This window comes from Equus caballus, chromosome 4 (assembly GCF_041296265.1).
Source record: "Equus caballus isolate H_3958 breed thoroughbred chromosome 4, TB-T2T, whole genome shotgun sequence".
In the NCBI taxonomy this organism is placed as follows: domain Eukaryota; kingdom Metazoa; phylum Chordata; class Mammalia; order Perissodactyla; family Equidae; genus Equus; species Equus caballus.
In genome coordinates, this window is record NC_091687.1 from 31,348,998 (window position 1) to 31,370,001 (window position 21,004).

The window sequence follows — 21,004 nt, forward strand, 5'->3', positions numbered from 1 at the left end:
AAAATGCCAAATAAGGGGCCAGGTCCATGGCTGAGTGGTTAAGGTGGCCTGCTACGCTTTGGCGGCCTGGGGTTTCATGGCGTGGACCTAGCACTGCTTGTCGAGCCATGATGATGCACAACTAGAAGGACCTGCAACTAAAATATACAACTATGTACTGGGGAGCTTTGGGGAGAAGGAGAAGAAGGGGGGGGGAGGAGTAGAAGAAGAAAAAAAGATTGGTAACAGGTGCCAATCTTAAAAAAAAAAAGCTGAATAAAATGCCATTTGTTATCCTCAGTTTGCTTTTTAATATTTATTTGGCATGTCCAAACTCCAATTTTCCATGTAACAACTTTGAAATGAGACTATTAATCTATGTGCTGGCTTATTCACTGCAAACTGCTCCTGTAAGGGAGATTAGCAAGATCATATCTGGTTTTGTTTGCAGTCTTATTTCACATCATTTTCTTTCAAGAAGTGGATGATGAAAATAACATTGAATTATATATGCACATTCAATTTAAGAAACACTACATATGGTATTGTATGAAAATTTTACCATAATTTTAAAAAGTTATATGCCATATTGAGAAAACCTTCTCAAACAAAACAAAATGTGTCCAGGTGAGGAAGGTAATTTTTGAGGTACCTCAAGGGTTAATATTTATCTTTTTTCCTTCACAATTTCATTGAATCCTCAAAAGGGAAGGAGTTAATATGATAATGAAACTCGTAAAATTTAAAAACTCAAATAACACAATTTTTTTATAGAAACTTCAACTCACAAATAGCCATAACAAAGCACTACCTTTTTGATGTGCGTAAAGTATTTTTCTCCTTAAAATTCCTTTTTATATAATGTCACTATGGAGCAAGCATTACACATACAAACAAATACATATTCCTACATTATTTTGGCCCAAATTTTGTAAGCATTTGCAAATTCAGGCATGCTGAATTTTCCATAACCACTTCCACACAGGAAAAGTGTTTTAGGTTATAGTTTCAAAGCTTACTTTCTTTCAAGTCTAGGGCCTGAGGTTTCATGTTAAATTGCAGAATGGACAAAAGCATGATGGGAGAGTATATGACACACAGAAAGTAGACAATTAACATGGAATTTGTAACATCTGTATAGAAACATATTATTGCACGATATCTAATCAGTAGTCTGCTGTGCCTTAAACTAAGCAGGAATAATACTGAGGGTTATTAATCATTCAATTTTCACAGCAGTACTCCAGCATGAATTTATTTAGCACAGCCACTTGCATTATTTTGACACATTAGAAAAAAAATCGTTCTGTCTAATTGGCCTTCAAACTCCCACTTCCACCAGGACGTTGTGTTGATCTACTGCTCTTTCACGTCATAGGTGCTGTGTGGCACATAGTGAGCACAGCCTAGTTTCAGATCTGCTAACGAAGTTTCCTTGTGCCGTGCAGGTATTCTCTTTAATCCTTCTCTTCTCTTTCTTTTGCAGTGATTATAAAAGGATACATCTTCAAAGAAAGTAAAGAAAGACATTAAATCTACAGTAGTGTTTTCTATATAAACCCATGTGGAATCACACTGTCTGAACAGTTGATCCAGTTTTGAAGACTGAAATGAGAGGCACAAGAACACCATGGCATGAGTGCCCCAAATATCTTTTTTTCTTCATTTCATTATGTGCAAGTAGCTTTATCAGAGTCTAACATCTAAGAATTGTTCACCATCCAGATTCTATGAAAAGTCAACATAAAGCGATTTCATAGGAAAATAATCTGAAAAACAACGTATTTATTCATTTCATGATCACATCACAGCCTTCACATATGTAAACAGATGCTTGTATTGAGGCTTGTTAGAAAAAAGATCTAATTGAGAAGCACTTTCTGGGTTTCAAGGATTATTTCATATTTCTCTTTTCTTTTCAAACTTCTTTCAGTCCCTCATTGTTTCTGTAATCTCACTGATTATCTTACCTAATATCATATCTTCTTACTTAATATAATTAATATACTTAATTCTTAATATAGTTCTTGATTATATAATCTTACTTCATATTGTATTATTACTTATATTTGATTTGTGAAATGAGAAGTAGTCATTCAGAAATTCTGAATTCCTCCCACTAATAAGAGCTTGCCTCCATCTGCACACAGGCACCGTACCTTCTCTACTACTGTGGACCAAGTCGCCCTGCTTTTGTGTAAGATGAAATTTAACTTTTCTGCTTGAGTTCTGAATGTCATCCCCTCTCACCTCAGCAATTTGTGCCTATCATTACTTTCTCCCATCTATCATCAGTTTTTCCCTTTCCACTGGATTATTTCCATCTGCTCGCAAACATGCTTTAGTACTACTTAAAACAAATAAACCCCCTCTGTCCTACGTCTTTTCAACTGCCTCACCATTACTCCTCTTCACAACAAAAGCTCATCAAAGACATGACTAAGATTATTGTCTCCACATTCTTTATCAACATCTACTATCAGCATGTTGCCGTTCTTGCTGCTTCTAATTCTGCTTTTTTTTTAGACATGTTTCAAAACAAATTTCAGACGTCGTATCTTTTTGATCATAAATACTTCAACATGTATCTCTCAGATAAAGGCATGTAAAAATAACTACAATACTAATACCACTTCTAACAAAATAACAGCAATACTTAATGATCTAATATCCAGTTAAAGCTCAATTTTTTCTAATCGTACTAAAAATACAGTGTTCCCTTACTCTTTTAAAATACCATTTATTTGTTGAAGCAACTGGATCACATATATGTACCATGAAACTAGGCCAATTACATTTTTATGATATTATTTAACTGCTCCCTGTTTCCTGTGAGATAATAGTTAGATCCGGAGGTTTAATTAGATTAAGGTTTAATTTTTTTTTTATTGAGGTTTTAATATTAGCTTTGTCAGCAACACTGCCCAGGATTCCCACCTTAAAAAATAAAGTCAGTTTTTTCCCCTAGTTCTTTACTTTTGTAAAATTTATTTTTTTGATCTTTTAATATTGCCACCTTCCTAACTTGCCATTTGCTACTTCATCTTCGATAGATAACTTCTCTGCTACTTCAGAGTGAATGCTGATAGAAGGAAAGTCTCTCAAGATCCTGCCAATGACTTAGTAAACATGCCCACGTAAACACTTGTGTTTGTTAAACTGGGAAGTGATACCATTTTTCTTACCTAAGACTCATCCATTTCTTTTCAGTGAAGTTGCTACATTGATTTCTCTCTTATAGTTCAATTTATTTTTTTCTGCTTTTATTCCATTAGCATTTTAACATGCTCTCATTTAAAAAATAATGAAAGAACTCTTTTTTAGTCCCTCAATCCTCTCTAACTATCTTTTTCACCCTGATTCATAACAAAATACTTTGAAAGAGTTTTCTACACTCATCATGAATTCTTTCTTACCTCCCACTCACCTCTCAATCCATTGCAGTCTGGCTTCTTCCTGCTAACAATTCCATTGAAATTGTTGTTGCCAAGGAAATCTGCAATTTCTGTATCACTAAATCAAATGAGCACTTCTTAGTTCTTATCTTGGTTTAGTGTCTAGAAATACTTGACAGTCTTGATGATTGCCCCCTTCTTGAAAATTTTCTGTTTTGTTAAAGGATAAGATGATCTTGGCATACCTAGAAAAAAACAAATAAAACCCAGCACTCTCAGCTACTTAGAAGTCACCTCAAAATGAATAATTTTACCAATTGCCACTTCTGCTGGTGTGACACAATTACCAAAGGAGGATCTCCAAACTGATACTTCTAGAATATAGTGCAATCTTAGGTCCAAGACTTGGTGTGCCTCTATCTTTCATAATTTCAACCTTTGCTATGAAGAACCCTCACTAATTCCTAATGCCTATTTCCTTCATACAGAGGGTTTTAATTAGATAGTTAAATGGTTAGGAGGAGAGTCAGTCTTAAAAGAAGTATACTTTTTTATTTTATTTTATTTTATTCAGGGCATGCAAGACCTGGCATTTTTTTCCTTTAAAAGCAAACTAATTAGAATGGTGAATGGAGTCTGCAAATAGAATTTCTGACCACCATGTTTAGGAAATGTTTATGCAGTTGATAAGGCATTATTTTAAAAAAATTCTTCAGCCCCAGGGAATTAATTAAAAGTGGATTAGAATAATAAATACCAGCGCTGGATAGAACTTGGACAAATTTTTATATTATGATAATTAGCTAAATTCTCATAATTCTATTATATATATTAGATCATCGGGATTCTCATTGTTCATTTGTAAGTAAAACATTTTCTAGTCAAATACGGTCATTAATTCATTAAAAAAATCTTATTGAATAATATTTTTCAATAAAAATCCTTTTGATTTCTCTTTTATAAAGATATTCTGAAGAAATAGCACTACTACCACAAATGACTAATCCAATCACAATTGGATTTTTGACATTGATTTACCATCCTTGTTAAGTCTGTTGGATGATTGTTTTGGTTTTAGCTGCACAGGAGTACAGAGAATTTTATCTTTATAATCCATAGAAATGTTACTATCTAGACTTTTTGTCATGTATGACCTGACATCATACATGATAACACATTGATATTGAAGGAAAGTCTAATTATTTAGTTAAAATTATCTGCTAGTTATAGAAAAGTTGGTTAAAAGTCAAGATAAATGCTATTTATGGTAACATCAATTCTATTGTAGTTTTGCATAAATTAATGAAGTATTTGATTGTTATCTGGCTGCACTTTCTCCTGAATCTTTATTACATTGGTTCAAAATTAAGATAAAAACTTTGGAGTTGTTATTTCATAATTGGGCAAAATACTATCATTGCATAGTGAATTATATAGCTAAATATGCTATTAACCTCTATTCTTGGAAATAAATACAGATATAACTATACCATTAAGTAAAACTAAAAAAGATGTCATGATTACATGTGGCATCCATAATATATGACCTGCAAACTCACACCAAGGAGTCTGGAAGTCCAAGGATCACAAGGGTTTTAAAATGTAAAATTGCTCTGTATAAAATGCAAAGTGTTAACCTGACTGTATTGATGCAGAAAAATTATAATTATTACTATTACTATTTTTTGTGTGTGAGGAAGATTGGCCCTGAGCTAACGTCTGTTACCAATCTTACTCTTTTTGCTTGAGGAAGTTTGCCACTGAGCTAACATCTGTCCCAATCTTCCTCTATTTTTTATGTGGGATGCCGCCACAGCATGCTGCTGAAGCAGAGCACATGAACTTAACCACTACGCTACCGGGCCAGCCTCTATGCTTATTTTTAACATGAGAAGTAATATCCATTTTCAGAAGACTGCATATATCCGAAAATTTAAAATAAATAGAATGTAAGGGTAACTAAATTATGTTTACCATATATTTTTCATTTTTCTTACAGAATTGAATCGGGGAGTTTTTTGGCATAAAATTGACTTAGCATTTCTGGATTCTAATTGTGTCATCACTTTGTAAAGAGGTGAAAGGAAAGCCTAACTTATTTCTTTCAGTGGTACTTTACTATCTCAGACATAGCTGGTGGCCTCTGGCAGCTTCTGCTCCCTGTTATTCAGTGCCCCTGTCCTATGAACAAGATATGTTATTTTTTTCCATTACTTCAATAAAAGCCCTGAGACTTACTCTGATTTGATTGCTTAGGTCAGATACCCACTGTAATTAATCCCAAGGACCTGTGAAATATGATGGTGTTTAGGACTGAGGAGTAGTGTTTACTCCTTTGAGAAATATTTGGTTTGAGAGTAGGGGAGCAGGATTTCCCAGAGAAAAATCATAATATGGTTACTAAAGATCGGCGACATATAATGGGTGGCTGAAAAACCATTAATGTTCATCCCAGAGTTACTATATCACTTAACCTCCTTCCTTCTTTTGAAAAGGAAGGATTTCGAAGCCTCCTAATAATCAAGAACTTGTTTAGCCTTTTAATATCATTCAGAGTAATCAAAATGAAACTATCATGATGTGTCCCACAAAGAAATTTCTGTCTAATGCTTTGTTTATTCCATTAATTCTAAAGTAAGTAACCTTGACATTATTATTACCTTGGCTTTATTACTGATATACCCCTTTCAAAGAATATTGATATTTTTGTTGGTTTTTCAATGGTTTTAAGTATACCCATTTTGTTGCTTTTCAAGGGTATTATGTTGTATATTTCACTAGAACATATGTGACTTATTATGAATAAAATCATGGCAGCCAAAAATCCTTAGTTCTGGGATGGATTTTAGAGTACAACTATTTAACTGATCTATTTTCTAGGTGTAGAAAATGAAACCCATATAGGATAAATGGCTGGTCAAAGTCATTTAATGGGCAAACCGTGAGTGAAATTCATTTATTTCTTATAGTAGTACACTTCCAGAATCTCTGAACAGGTGGCAATTCTCGCACGTATTTCTGGTTAAAAAAAAAAGATTTTTTTGGGCAGAATTTATTTACATTTATTGACGATATTCATGCATCTTGATGTGGGGGGTGGGAATAGGTTTAATACAAATAAAACAAAAGCAACAGGAAGTGGAAGGAAACGGAAGCCCTAAGTGTAACAAAAGGTCCAGTGTTTGAAATTTTAAAGTGAACTACATGTAGTATGAGTGAGAGGGCCACATATTCAAATGACAGAGGCTAGTGCACTTCCTATCCTGATGATACTGGGAATGACGTCTAAGTAAGTGAAACTTTGGGTCATATATGTCTCTGAATTTTATATTTCTTTTCTTTCTTTTTTTTGAGGAAGATTAGCCCTGAGCTAACTACTGCCAGTCCTCCTCTTTTTTGCTGAGGAAGCCTAGCCCTGAGCTAACATCTGTGCCCATCTTCCTCTACTTTATATGTGGGACACCTACCACAGCATGGTGTGCCAAGCGGTGCCATGTCTGCACCCGGGATCTGAACCACGAACCCTGGGCCAGTGAAGCTGAACATGCGCACTTAACCACTACGCCACCAGGCCAGCCCCTATGTCTCTGAATTTTAAAAGTAGCATCAATAGCATATCACATGAAGTCTATAAAATTGCATGTGTTAGTTTTTTACTGATTTTTATGTTAGGCACACAATAACATATGGTGAAGGGGGGAATTTTTGTATTACCAGTTTCTTGTTTACTTACCCTGAGGTCTTTTTACAGTACAGATTTTCTTTACAAATACGTTTCCCTGAGTCGTTTGTGTAAATACACTTTACAACATTGTAAAAAAGACATCCTTTTCAGGTTTCTCTTTGAGACTTGCTTTCTTTGAGGTATTTGCTGCTTTTAAATATCAGGGGAAATATTCAGAATCAATTCTATTCCATTGCAAAAGATAAAAGGATAAAAGCTATTTTAGTATGATTTGAGAATGCAGTGATTTTCTTTAGCATGGCTTAAGGCCACTTTTGACCTGGTCATGTATAAGTGCAGACTCATATTCCATCATTCATTTCTATGTATTCTCTGATCTAATTATACTGAAATACTATTAAGTTATTATTTATTGTCATACTTTGCTAAGCACTGCCAGGTACTGTGCTAAGTACTTTACATACATAATATGAAACTTAACAACTGTATGACAGAGGTATTATTATATAATTCTCATTTTACTGCAGAAGAAACAGAAACTTAGAAAGATGAAGTCAGTGTCACTGTCAGCAGCAGATGCAAGGATTGCAATCTCCACATGATCCCAAGCCTATCCTCTTATATTCAGTGCCATATTTACCACCTCCTACTCACTTCTCATAAACCACCATGTTATTTAACACCTTCACGTCTTTATGTACTCAACTTGCATTGCTGGAAATGTCTTTATTCTTGTCCATCATAAAATTTCCTGTACATCTTTCTATCGAAGTCTCAGATCAAGCTTCAGCCTTTCTTGTCCCTTCAGTCTCCACCATGATATTTATCATAGGGCACTGTAATTGCTTGATTCCTAGTATGATTTTCCTCAGGCTGTGAGTTCCTTGAGAGTAGAGCTCACGTATTATATATCTTTGACCCTGCAATCTATCACAGAGCTTAGCTGCAGAGAAGGAATACATGATAAACATGAGTACACTGCATCATTAGACATCTCCTTGACACTATATCGTACTGCGTAAGGAGTAGCTAGTACACTCCATAAGTAAAGTATCTTACAGTTAGCTCACTGAGCACATAATAAAATCCTCAAGAATGTTAAATCAGTTCTTTTTGTTTCTTTTCCCTTTTTTTCCTTTTTAACTTTAGGTGTAAACAATGTAAATCAACCCTTATTGAACCTACAATGTAGTAAAGATTTGAGAGCAGCTTTTCTAAGGTGTCAAACTGGTTTCTGGGGGAAGAGGGGCTGCAAAGGGCAGAGAGCTCCATTCCCTAACTGCTTTCTCTCTGCTTCCTCTCCAATTCCTTACCCTATAAATCTGCAAAGACCCTGCCTTCAGCTTGAGTTAGCAATAAATCACTACTTGATCCTGTTCTGCTCCAGCAACAACGGCAGGGGAGCAGTGCCTGTGGGGCTTCAGGTCCTGATGATGAGGCCTGGGGGAACAGAAACCTCCGTGGTGGCCAGGGCTCCAGATGACATATCAAAAATAAAATTATACTGTTTACACTGGAAAGATTAATCTCCTGTTGACATAGGTTTTGTAAAAGTGTACACATATCTAGCCATGGTCTTACACAAGGATGACTTTTGTATTTGTGGTTATATATGCCAGGGTCCAGAACATGGGAATAGGAGATAAGAAAGTAAATCCCTACACCCTTACAAAATATTAATCCTTATTCTAGTAGGTTTCTTCCTCCAAAGATTGCCAAATCTGGCTGATGATCAGAATCACCTGGGAAGCTTTCTTAATTCTAATTCAGCAGGTATATATTGGTGCTTTGGAACCTTTGTTTTTTAAACAGCTTCCCAATATTCTGGTAATTTTATAGGTTGGGAAGTATTGTCTTATACCCTGAGAGTAGTTATATCATTTTTATCAGTGAACAATGTTTACCACTTTCATCCCTCTATATCAAAACATACTTATTCTAGAATTTGTTGCAAGGTTCCATGTCTCTTGAATTTCTTTAGTTATAAGGATACAATTTGAGATGAGATGCCTGAAAAGAAGGAACTGAAGAAGATAAAGCTGTCACACTTACTCTTGGATTGGTGAAGATGTTATAGTCAGTTAACAAGTACTTACTGAGCACCCGTAAGACTAATAAAGCCTGGTAAGTGCTATGACAGGAATATAAATAAGGTCTGAGGAGCACACAAAAGATAGACTGCTAAATTATATTTGGGAGAATTGGGTAAAACTTCATGAAGGAAGTAATTTTGAGTTGGACATTTAAAATGAAGACCAGTTCTTGGAAGGTCATGTATGCTATGTTAAGGACTTTAAACTTGGGATGAAGGCAATAGGAAGCCATTGGAAGTTTAAACAGGCAAGTAACTTGACCAGATGTATGTTTTAGAAAGACGTGTCTACCAACAATGCAGAGTCAATAGAAAGAGTTGAGATTGGAAACAGGGAGACTGCTAGGAGACTATAATAATTACTTGGTAGTGATAAAGATGCACAGCAGATGTTAATGAGGGACAGTAATTTTTTTTCATAAATACAATCTGTGGGATAAGAGAAAAGTGGTAAGAATGATTTTAAGATTTTCTGTAATGAGCACCTAGATGTATGATGCTGATACTAACATTGGGCATAGAAGGACAGGTTTAAGGAGAGATTTAGTGTGCAGGTTTGGAGATTTTGAGTTTTAAGCACTTCCTTATCATCCAGGAGGATATGTCTGGTAGAAATATACATTTTGGAAATATAATCATTAGCACAGTACTCCTTCCAGATATCAAAATGTAATCCCTTATAGGTTTTCTTGTGATCTCTATTCTCTATCAATACTTTTTTTTCTCCTCCAAATTAGTGACTAATTCCTGTTATAGATTTTAAATCTTTGATGTTATAAAGAAATTTACCTTTTTATTTTCAGCACAACCCCTGACTTATAACTGGTTGAATGGATGAGGGTACAGTATAATTTTCAATCAATAGCTCAAGGAATCAAAACACTAGACGTAAACATTAAACACCAGATGGAAGGGGAAAATCACAACCAACTAGAGAAGATATGACTTGCCAAAGGAGATGATATTTAGTCAGGCTTTGAAGAATGGGTATGTTCTGAATGAGCATACTGAAGCAGAAAAAATATTACAATTTGGAGACTTGATATGAAAACAATATATCTACATGTATTTATTGGCTTAAATTCAGTTATGATCTTAGTAAAGTTCTGTTTAGGTTAAAAAATAAAGAAATATTTGATTAAATATTGTTTATTTGTACTGTTTAGGATTACCAATCTGGATTAAAAGAAATTGTAACTGTTCTAGATTTAAAATGACTTTTGGGCCTTCAAATTATGTCCAATAGAAGATACAGTGTATGTGTTATTTCATTAGAAGGAAAAGGAATGAGGGGAAAAAAGCTGCAAGTAGGCATAGAATTGTGAAAATTGTGTATTCTGGTTGATGCTAGTATCTGCAAAAGTAGACATTTGATTGGCACAACTCTTTGTAGAAATAAAACAAATATTAAACCAGATAAGTGCATACAAGATACTTCTTTAACATTTGCCCTTTGACATTTGCAGTGGAAGCAGATATTGTGAAATTTCAGTGCCTTATGGGCATGAGATACCTAGGAAGATTAAGCACCATCTATACAATCAACAGACATAATATCTATGTCAACAACAATAAAAATAAAAATATAAATATGGCATTGGCAAGTGGCAGATAATGGAAATAGAAACCTGTGAGTCGTGTATCTGAGTAAAGATATAAAATTCATTAAACCAGGATCAACACTGACATGTTGGCAGAATTTTTTATACTTTTATCCCAATTTTAACATTTAAAACTTCTCAATTTAAAATCATACATACACACACAAAATATTGAAAAACACTTTCTTATATTCTTTAAATGTGAGCTCCAGTTAGTATTGAATTATTAGTATTTATATCTTATTTAGTACCTTTTCTGAGAACAAGCTTTCTTTGCACAGGTAATTTATATATCACTTAGAGAATTCTAGGCTTTTTAATAATAATTTATGCTGCTCCTGATAATATAACAAGCACTGAATTCTCAATAAAGATATTTCTTGATTTTGATAGTTGCCATAAAAATTAGGAATACCTCAGTTATTGGAGTCTCACTTTAAAGTCTTTACCTCACAGATATTAAAAATAAATCTATCATGCAATCACAATAGAGATCTTTAATTTTTTCCCCCTTGAAATCCTTATTAGATCTAGTTGTCTTAGGAGGGAATAGGGAGCTGGAATGAGCGTCAGTGGACCGAACACAATTGACATGTATAAAAGTATTGCCAAGACTCCTCCTGGTTTTTACAAGAAATTTCAATGGGTAGTATTAATTCATGACAGTTTTATTTCTAATATCAGCAGGTTGACATAAAAGAGCCTCTGTTAATTTTGAAAATGAGGAGAGGAGAATGGGAGTAGAAAACCAGTGGAATATGAGTGAACTCTGATGCACCTGAAGTGGTAGAATTTTTTAATTGGAGGGAAAAAAGAAAGCAACTTGGTCCATGAAGACATTGGCTTTCCAAATTCCCAATTAATAGTAAATACAAATTTTAAATCCTCCCCCCCTCCCCACGCTGTTGCACATAAAAACTCAGTATCATCTTGTTAGAAGCTCTCTTGTTGATGAAACATTTTATTTTTGGCACATTTTATTACATGAAATGATGTTCTGACAAATTGGTTTCAGTTTCTCTGACATGCAAGTAGAATCCATCTATACTTTATTTTTACACACTTTTTGTAAAGTCATTAAGAGTAAGTGGGGGTGGTCAGGGACACCTTTGGTTTGCAATGAATAGTTAATGAAACAATATGGGTAGGTCATTTAATATAGTTGTAATCGATTGCTGCTGTTGCCTTTCTGGCCAAGCTGTTGTGCAGGAACAGATTTTCAATTAAATAAATAGCTGGGTCGGCAGGCAGGTGCGCCTGGGCGAGCAACCTGCCCTGGGATTTGGTTTGCAGCGGTTGCCTGGCAACACAACACAGCCGGTCTTCGAACAACAGCTGCACCCTCTGTTAGCAGCTAGCAGATGCTCACACCTCAGAGAATGGAATATCAGAAATAATGATTTGCGAACAATAGTTTGTGGAACTCTCTAATAAACAGAAAAAAATAGCTTGAATGATAAGGGTCAAAGATATTCCAGACTGTTATAGTGAATGTGAATTTGGATCCAGTGAAATTATCAGAAGATAACGAAGATAAAATATTACTGTATAGTGTAGCTAAAAAAATCTGAAAACTTCTATTGCATGTGAAGCAAAGCGAGAGGTTTTCATATACATTATCTCATTTACTTCTAATAAACTTCTAAGGTAGTATTACTATTACTTTAGCAGATGAGACACTACATTTCAGAGAATTTAAATCACTTATAAAGTTTTCACTATTCTTTTAGTGTGCTAATTTAAAATTGTGTGAAAAGTAGAAACCAAAAACCAAATGTTTAACCTATTACAAGAGAAAATATGTGTAATGTAATAGCTGTTACTACTAGCAGCTGGTAGCCATGTCAATTTATAACCAATTCCTTATGCTAAGTCTATAGGATCATGCTTGAATTTAATATAACCAAAAGTTTGAGTAATTTGATTTGTTACAGCTTATTAAAAATATTATAAAACATATGACTGGAAATTCTTAATCTCTGTACTCATAAGAACGTATAATTAAGTTGTGACAAACCAGAACCTCCTACTATTTTATTCCTCTATCTGATTATCCCATGCCGTGAACACATGGCCCCAATATTAATGTTCCTTTTGGTACAAATTCAGTTCAATGAAATATTGTCTATTTGCATTTTGGTAAAATAGAAAATATTTCTTTAACATATTTTAAAATTTAAATTTATAATATTTGTATTTTACAAGAGGCTTAAAATTTTTTAAAGCAGTTTGTGAACAAGTTTCTTTTTGTCCCCAGGCCATCATCCTATGCATGCAGGGGGTATGAGGACCAAAGTACAGACATAGACTACATAATCATACAGAAAAATCTGTCTCCTCTCACAACTGCACACATATACACAATGTGATTTCTTTTTTCTTAATTTACAATAAACAGAAATTGAGTAATAATGAGGCACCTCTGCTATAAAAATACAGGAAGAATTTTTCATTTTGAACCTTTTTATAAACAAAGTATATTTTCTTTCAAAGCTATGTGTAAATAAACAACACATCTTCACAAATATTGTTCATTAATCATAATATTTTTCTGTGAATCTTTGGATGAAAAGTATTGATTCATTTTCCCTTTTAAAACTTTAAATACTTGTTACCTAAACAGCATTTTAAAAGTTATCGTATTTTTTGAATGAATACCTACTTTCAAGAGTAAATCCCTAGGGGAAGGATAGTACTTTTTTTGAAAAGGGCAATGTTTATTGATTAGGTATATTATTAAATTATAGAAAAAACCTCCACTCTCATTTACCCTTAAGACAGATGTAAATTCTCAATAAATTTTTGACTAATACTCAAAAACCTCTTCACTTCATTGACTTATCAGTGTCATGTATTTATTGAGGGCAAGATGTAGGAAGCGCCCTCTCCAGTTCCTTGTTTGAGCTGAATTTTTAAATAAAGTAGCTGACCACTTCAGTTTATGCAGGTAAATTTAATTTGTAAGTGGGTTAATGGTCCTCACAGTCAACCTCCTTAGACTAGGAGGACAGCGTGAATCTTCGATTTACAAAACAAACAGAGAGAAGTGCAATATCGTAAAGGACTTTATTGTACGAGGTTTAAAACATCTAACATGTGGGTAAGACTATCGTGATGAAATAAGAACGTGAAAATTTACCTTTGTAGTATGATTTAAGGAGTTTTATGAGTATATCCTAATATGAGGTAATGAGCATATTGTATTTCTTCTACAGTATTCCTAAAAATACACAACCTAATCATGAAAAATTATCAGATAAACTGAAATTGAGGGATATTCTGCAACATAATTTGCCGGTACTCCTCAAAAGTGTCGAAGTCTTGAAAGAAAAGAAAGACTGAAAGACTATTCCAGAATAAAGGCGACTATAGAGAAATTATAACTAAATGCAATGTGTGATCCTGTATTGGATACTGGACTAGAAGAAAGACATCAGTGAGGCAGGTGACAAAATTTGAATAAGATCTGATTAGAAAATAGAATTGTATTAATATTAATTTCCTACTTTCTATCATCTTATTGTTGTTATATAAAATGTCAACATTTGGGGACTCTGGTTAAAGAATAAACAGGAATTTTTTAGACTATTTTTGTGAAACTTTTGTATGTATGAATAATTTCAAAATAAAAAATTAATTAAAAAAATTGAAAACTCATTCCTCAGCATCAAGTCATTGTTGGATACAAGTCAGTATCTACTAAGAAAGAGTCATATATTAAGCTCTTTTTAACATCAACATCATGTGATGTTCTTTGTGATAATTGATATTATTAAGCATAAAAGGAAATATATACATATACATGTAGATCAAACCAGATTTTTTGAGAGTAAAATGGGGAGTGACAGGTATTGGTACAATAGGAGTAAGCAGACAGTTCAGAGCAAACTGGGGTATGTGGTAATCCTATTTAGAGAGTCTATTTAGAACAGAACTTTCTGGGCTTACAGAGGAACAGACTGTAATAACAGTGACTCATCCATCTTTGTATTCCAACCACTTAGCACAGTGCCTTGCATATAGTAAAAACTCAATACACATTTATTGAACCATACAGAAGCCTGGCAAAGAGGTCAGCTTCTTCAGTGTTGGGGGTTGGGAGGGGATGGCATATTTTATCTATGTCACAGTTTAATCTGGGACTGGCTAGCCCACTCAGTAAATAAAGTTTGAGAAGATGTCTTTCCCATCTTATTATTGTATTTTCAGAACTATTTATTACCACATATATAATACAAATCCAAGACCCAGTTGATCCTGTCAACTCAGGAGAATGAGTCTCAGAAAGAAAAGAATGGGCTGCTGGAAAATTCAGTAGAAATGTTAGGAATTTCTGTGTCCCCAAAAATATTGTTTTCTTCTTTAGAAGAAGCAATAAGCAATGAAGCATCACTGAATACACAAACTACTTTGAAGCGGGCCATCTAGCTGTTGAATGTGCCCCCTGGTGGTGTAAATCTGAAAACCAATGAACACTACTAGTTCCTGAATTCTCTATCACACGTAAACAACAGAATCTGGTGCTGTGTCAAAAAGCTTGCTAAGTGATACTTGCCATTCTGCATTATCTTTCAGTGAATAAGAATATAGTTTTTCATATGTTTCCTCTTAGTAAAAAGCACATTTTAATATATACCTTCTGTCTTTCACAAGTCAAAAATAGCAACAAAGCTTTAGATTGCTTTAGACTGCATGCAGACAACTCAGTTCATTCCCCCTCCAACCAGTTACAAGTCTCAAGCATTAATTCTATATTTATCTATTGCTTATTTAAAGGAGTGAATGCCACTTTACCATCCCTGATTAACCTTCTCAAGTTCAGGAATAATTAATAAAGCTTACGCACTCTTGATAACTTTAAATAATGATAACATGGAAAGATTTTGTTTTCTGTGGTCACCATTTTAATTAATAATTCAACGTTTTTCTAAGTGTTGAAATAAAAGACAAATAAAATGAAGACAAAATGATTTATGGAAAGCCTAAGGAATGGGTGAGGTTGGAAGGGTATCATTAGGCTGTGGTGAGCTTAGCCAAACTTTTACAAAAGTTTGTTGATTTCATTTAGGAAAAAATTCATTTAAAAGCACACAATAAAAGAAACTGAGACATTTAGACAGTAGGATTATATTCATTTGAAATACAAGCATAATTGCTGATCATGTTATTATTTTAAAAAGCTGAAACGATATTTTCATGAAAATGACTTCTCATTTCTCCTAAAGAAGGAGAAATTAAAAATCAGGTAGGCTTAAGCATTTATTCTCCACCTTGAGCAAGCAGATCTCTGAATTTATACTAAACTGGAAGGGTAATATTCGAAGAAATTCCGGAAGTGGGAATGGAGGGAGGATTAGAGAGTATTAATTACGCTACACAAACAGTCCAAGATATGAAGGACATAATGGTATTATAGATATGAATTCACTAGAAACAATGCAACTAAAGATTTTTAATAGCAAAATATTCTCTCCCTTACTTTTAAAACGTCTTTACAACTTTCCTCCTACCTTTTACCCATGTGTTTCTCTCAAAGCATAGCAGATCTGTGACCCCTAAGAACTGGACAAAAGTTCAGGGATCAGGCATGATAACAAGGGAGTAGAAAGTGGAAAGAAAAATTAAATATTATTTCTTTCTTCATTTTAGACTCCAGACACAAAGGAGAGAACCAAGTTTGAAATAATGTATATTCCATGGAGACAGACAATATGTAAATGAACAGTATTCTACTGCTATGAAATTTATGTGGGCCAGGTGAAAGTCGTGTATGGAAAAAATTCTCATTTTACCCTTAGTTTAATGTGAATAAGAAGCTAAAATTGGGTCATTTTTAGTTATTTAAATTTAAGTTCCTTTGCTTTTGCTCCTGTCCATTTCGCATATTAGGTATACTCTCAGTTTCATGAGCCACAGTCCCACCCCTAGTCTTAGCAGATATCATCTATAACTTAATGTATAATATATTATAATGCATTGTCTTAATAAATCTTTACAAGTATTAATTGCTTTCTAGTGAGAGTAACATAGAAGCCCATGAGGCTGTGGAGTGAGTTTGCTCTTGGGGGCCTGGGTCAAGATAATTGTTGATCTTTTATGTAAATAGGTGGTTTTCAATGTGAATTGCAAAGTAGAATAATCTATAAAGCTTTCAAAAAATACTGATTTGCAGGCCCCAATCCAGATCAATTAAACAGAATCTTTGAGCAGGGACCCAGAAAATGGTATTTTTAAAATTCCCCAGGTGCTCATGTGAAGCCAGGGTTGAGAAACACTGAAGTAAATGCTGTAATAGGGATGAGGCTCTTTCAGTGGTGGAATCCTGGCTCCCCACTCCATATGAGCTGTGTGAGCTTGGCCAAGTGTCTTCATCCACAAAATGAGGATGAAAATAGTTAACTACCTCATGGGATTGTTAAACTAATTAAATGTATTTGTAAAGTAGTTCGGATAGTAGTAATGACTATGTAAATGTCTGTTAAATAAAAGTAAAAAATAGGTCAGGTTTTAGGAGTAAGAGGCAGAAATTCTAGGATAGCAAGGGGGTCAGTATAGCAGTCTGAAGTCCTGAGAGCCCTCACCACAGTTGGAATATCATTAAAAATTTAGCATGGACTTAATCAATAAAGTCCAATCAAATAGAAATTGCCAGAATATTTTGAATCTTTATTTAGTTTTAAATGATATATCTAAAACTGAGTAAAAAGTGTTGATGCACATAACTGAAAAGAACAGTGGCTCAAATGAGACCCATAAAGATTTGGAAATATTTTCTCCTCATTCTTGACTCCACTTTCCTTTTAGGCTTCTTGAGGCATGTTCCTCCTCTTCACAGCAAATAGTTCCATCTTACTTGTGTTCCCTCAGTAACTCATGAAAAGAAAGACCTTTCTTCCCCCAATAGGTTCAAGCAAAGTCCCGAGATGGGTTTCCATGGCTCTGGCTTGCCCTGTCCAGAATGATGTTAATGTACCCTTGCTTTCCTGACTTCAGAGCCTCTGGTTTGCCTTACGATGAGCTAATTACTGAGTCCAGGGGATTTGGATGCTCAAATTAATTAAACTTAAATCCTATGCTCATTTTGGGAGCCATAGTTGGAGTCAACCCTAGACAAACCACAGAGATAGAGTAAGGGACTAATAATCTCTGAAAGAAAAATTAGGTGCTATTACCAAGAAAGGGAAAATGGATTCAGGGCAGGCTAACAACAGATGTGACCATGGTCAAAGAATAATGATTCTACTCCCCTTTGAGACTCTTTTAACTAGTAGACTCCTATGTTCAGCTAGATTTGGAATCTGTAAGGTAGCTCCTTCAGAGACACTGGGAAGGATCTTCTCTCACTGTACAAAGTCTTCTTGCTTGTTAATACCTGAAATTCTTTTCAGAGAAGAAGAAGCATTTATGCTAAGACTTAAAATGCAAAATAACCCTGGGCTAGAGAATACACTTATCTAAACTCAAATTAAAATATAATTGACTGACATGAGATCCTCTCTGGGGTAAAGAAGAGTTTTGATGGGGAGAGAGGAGAGAGAAGCCAAGGAACAGTAAATGGGCACAAAAGGCGAAGCCTCGGGCACTCTGGGCAAACTGCCTACTTCCCATGGCTGCCAATGCTGGTCAGGTCCCTTGTCAGAGATGTGGAAACTACATTCTCAGCACATTACTTTCTGGAATCTTAGAATGCTAAATGTAGTTCACAATTTCACAATCAACCTAAAGTATCTTTGATTCAAAATCAGTTCTTTGGGTGGTTATAGATGGGATGGATTGTGGGTGCCAGAACAATCCCTCAGTTCAGTGAAGGACTTGATTGTTTGACATTATGTGGATTAAATTTGTGGTTATTGACTAATTTCTTTCATATTTAAAGTTGTTGCTGGAACATCATACAGATAAGTCAGTTTTAGTCAAGCAACTGCCAGAAATGGCCAGAAATGGTGCTGAAACTTAAGACTTAAATACCTTTGTCTTGGAAACCTGACCATGAGGAGACTATGAAAGATTTTGCCTCCCTTTCCAGATACCCTCTTTAGGGTACTGTGTCTGCTTCTATTTTTATTTGGCTTGATCCTTTTGCCCTCCATCTTCATTTGCTCCTAATTAACAAGTGTCTACTCAGTGACTACTATATATCTTGCATAGTGCTCTGCGCAGGGTAATACAGTGGTTTTAAAAAAATCAGCTTCTTCATGACCTCTGAGGTGAATTTGTTAAATTCTGTCTTTAAAATTGCTTTTCATTTGAATCTGCATTGATGATTTTATCCTCCGATATCTAACTTTTTGTTTCTGTTTCTTCACTTTGCTGCTGCAAATTAATTAGCATGCTTTTGCTTCCATGACTTCAGAGTCCTTCGTTTTCCCCTATGTCTTCTGTTGGCTCCTTCCCCATCTTCCTCATCCCTTATATGTAAGTGTTATTTTGACTAAATTTCCTTATCCTTTTAAGCTGGTTGAAATGATCCTTCTGTGTGTTTCCATAATATCATGAGGGATCAGAATTGGCCACTTCAAAATGTGTCTCTTTGGCTTGATTATTTTTAAGAACAAAAGAATCTAAAAGAAACTTGGACCTTCCCCCTGACTGCCTAAAAGAATTTAAGATCAAAGGACTGTCCCCAAGACAGGCCATCTCCATAGATAACTCTGGGTATCAGTAGACTGTGAGGGTCCTTGCTAAGCCCATTCTTATTTACCACATATTTGCTTTTCCATTTCCACGTGAATTGCCTTCCTTCCTTTTGAAATTCCAAAGCACTACTCCCTACACCCTCCTTTGTCTTTAGCTGAAGATGATATTTAAGCTGGCAACTTGACCATTCTGGTGAGTTACTTAGCTTTCCTGGGTCTCCCATCTATATGAGTTATAAAGCTTTGTTTGAGTTTCTTCTGTTATTCTGTCTCATGTCTATTTAGTTCATAGCCCAGCCTGAAGGGCCTAGAGTGGGTAGAGGAAATGCTACCAAACTGGGTTCATTTTTGCCCATCACCTAGAAAGCCAAATGCTGAGACAACATGATTGCAGCATAGTGAGGGTCTAATCACAAGGCGGCCAAATGAGGAAGTGAGAAAACGAGTCTCAAATCCACTTCCCTGAAAAATAGGAACTCAGTGATATTTATGGGGTAGGTGGGCAAGTGGTTTGAAATGTGGATAAAGGTGATTGGTGGTGAGGAGAGGTGAGGTAATTGATGGCCTGTGCAAATGTAGTCAGACTTCATGGCTCTTCATAGGATGCATGATCCCAAAATGGTGGCATTAACATGATCTGAGGGTGGAGTTTTTAGCCTCTTGACATCAAAAGATCACTTGTCAGACATCCACATGGGCCCAGTTGATGGGTTGGTGATCTCAACTGGCCTGAAGTGGACAAGGGGTTCTAATTCCTGAAAAGTAGCTCAAACACTCATTACCATGATGATCCAGGCTCCAGGGAGATGTTATCTGTAGGAATCTAGTGAGAGTCAAATAGTATATTGCCTAAATGGCACAGTTAACAATGAGTGGGTAAACAGCTAAAAGTTATAATCAATAATTGTAGAAAGAAAAAAGAAACTTTAGTTCTTATCTACTTAATGATCAATGGCTAACCATTTCTTGGTTTTAATCCATCCTACTCTTTGGTCATTCCTCATTCTTGAGTAATGTAGGGCAATGCCCAATCTAGCTACTTCCTGAAGAACTGGGTTGTAGATCAAGTTTAGAGGAATAAAACTGTTTAGCACTCATCTGGAAATTTTTACTTGTTCCTCGCTTCAGGTTGACATTTTGCATTATTAGAATTTTTGTATCTTGCTCAACAGTTTTGGAACAACATCTAAAGGTACATTTTTACAGTCAAGTATCTGACAGGAAGAATAAGAAGTATAGACAACCCAAATTTTAACAGTCCCTGAAAAATAGACCTAGTCCCTGGGGGAATCAAAGAAAACAGTCCTGAAAACCAGTCTGGACCTGGTACCTCTGGGGATATCTGCTGATAAGGGGGCATAGGTCATTTATCCCATTGAACCAGTCTCTTAGTAAGGCAGTGATGCAGGTGGGCTCCCAAAATTCCACCTATATCATATAAGTAATTAACCAGGTATTCAATAAGAAGCATTTCTAGAGAAACAAAAGCAAAGTTAATTGTTGGAGCAAATTATAAACCAGTTTCTGAGCCCAGGGGGCAGCCGGTCAAGAAGATTTCTAGAGATCAGGGTCAAAGCATCTTTTGCAATTTGAAATGTCTCTGGTGATGTCATTGG

The 21,004-nt window shown here is 35.0% G+C and overlaps 1 long non-coding RNA gene across 3 annotated transcripts in view; it reads right to left on the minus strand.

The window, feature by feature from the left end:
- Positions 1–301: 301 nt before the first annotated feature.
- The window catches only part of LOC111773155 (uncharacterized), a 135,261-nt gene continuing 114,558 nt past the window's right edge, over positions 302–21,004 (minus strand). The window contains exons 5-7 of one of the 3 annotated variants that reach the window (XR_011437779.1): positions 7,108–7,283; positions 3,407–3,619; positions 1,207–1,484 (exon numbers count right to left, since the gene is read on the minus strand). This is a non-coding gene — a long non-coding RNA (uncharacterized lncRNA). Of the gene's footprint in view, positions 1,485–3,406; positions 3,620–7,107; positions 8,003–21,004 lie in introns of all 3 variants that reach the window. The other 2 variants (XR_011437780.1, XR_002807385.2) reach the window with 2 other exon arrangements.